At 40.2% G+C, this 1696-nt stretch overlaps 1 pseudogene; it reads left to right on the plus strand.

Annotated features, from left to right (window-relative positions):
- Positions 1-1506: 1506 nt before the first annotated feature.
- On the plus strand, positions 1507-1625 carry LOC111735295 (annotated as a pseudogene).
- Positions 1626-1696: the final 71 nt, after the last annotated feature.

Consider the following 1696-nt stretch of genomic DNA (forward strand, 5'->3'; position numbering starts at 1 on the left):
GGTGTAGTATCCAGGGAGGTCCCCTTCCTACACTTACTCTTGGTGATCTCATCTAGTCTAGTGGCTTTAAATACCATCTAAATGTTGATGAATCCCAAATTTATATCCCCAGACCAGACTTCTCCTACGTACTCTAGACTTCTATTCTACACCTTCACTTATTATAGATTATTCATCTCAACTTAACATCTCTAAGTGAATTCCTGACATTCACCTCCCAACACCTGTATCTCCATGCCCATTTTAGTAAATGGAAACATCATCCTTCCAAAAGTTCACACCAAAAGGTGTATAGTCATCTCTGACTCCTCTCTATTGCTCTCACCCTTCTCATCTCATCTAGGCAAATCCTGCTGGCTTTACCTTTGACACATATATCCAGAATCTGACCACCCCCACTGCTATAACCCTGATTCCAGAAGGCACAATCTCCCGCCATGATTATAGCAATGCCTCCTCATTGAGCTCCCTGATCTTGTCCTCGCCCCCATTCAATATATTCTTTGCACAGCAATCAGAGTGATCCTGTTAAAATTAAAGTCACTTTAGTTACAAGCCAAAGTCCAAAGACCATACATGATCTGGCTCTCCACTACCTGTCAGACTTCATCTACTTCGCTCTTCCCCATTTTATTCCTTGTTATTCCTAGAACACATTATTAATCAATCTCTACCTCAAGGCCTTTTCACTTGCTGTTCACTCTGACTGGTACAGTTTTCATCCAGCTATTCATATGGCTGGCTCCCTCAGCCCTTTACTCAAAAGCCACCTTTCCCTGGACACGTTAACCAAAATTCTTCTCCTCCTTCTCCCTCCCTCCTCCTCCAGCCCTCCTCCCACACCCCCCCCCACACACACACCCCGACATTTCATATCCCCTTTCTGTGTTAGTGTAACACTATAAAGAGAAAGGAAAAATACTATCCAACATCCTATATACTTTACTTATGTATATATAGCCTGTCTCTCCTGCCGGAATGTAACTTCAGGGAGGGCATGTTTTGCTCTGGTATTCACTTCTGTACCTCGCTCAGCACTTAGATCACAGAATCTACATTTATTCAGCAAATACCTGAGTGCCAAGCATATTCCAATTAAAATAAGATAACATTCTGCACTTTCATAAATAGGGAATATTTGGCAAGAGTGTTAGAAATGTGAAAATACCGGCCAGGATGTTGGGAAACACTCATACACTGAGAGTGGGACCCACACTTGTATGCTATTTTGAAGGGCAACTTGGCAACGTGTATCGAAAGCCTTAAAAAAAAAAACAAAAAACGCTATGCCTTCTTATTCCATGGAAAGGAATGTATCCAAGGAATTTATCTGACTAGTTTATGTACTTATGAACAAAATTCTTCAGTGCAGTGTCGTTTAATATACTAAAATATACTAGAAACAACCTAATGTTTAAAGAAATCTGAAAAAATAAATCATAACACAGATGATGAAATATTATACAGCTATTAAAATCGTGTTATTAAAGAATATTTAAGAATTTATTCTATGGCCATGATACCCTGAACAAGCCCAATCCCGTCTGATCTCGGAAGCTAAGCAGGGTCAGTCCTGTTTAGTACTTGGATGGGAGACCACCCAGGAAGACCAGGTGCAATAGGCATAAAAAATTAAAAAAATAAGGGATTGTAAGCTGACAAGGTCCTTGCAATATGTGAGGTTAATGAAGAGTTA

This window comes from Pteropus vampyrus, unplaced genomic scaffold (assembly GCF_000151845.1).
Source record: "Pteropus vampyrus isolate Shadow unplaced genomic scaffold, Pvam_2.0 Scaffold22224, whole genome shotgun sequence".
In the NCBI taxonomy this organism is placed as follows: Eukaryota; Metazoa; Chordata; class Mammalia; order Chiroptera; family Pteropodidae; genus Pteropus; species Pteropus vampyrus.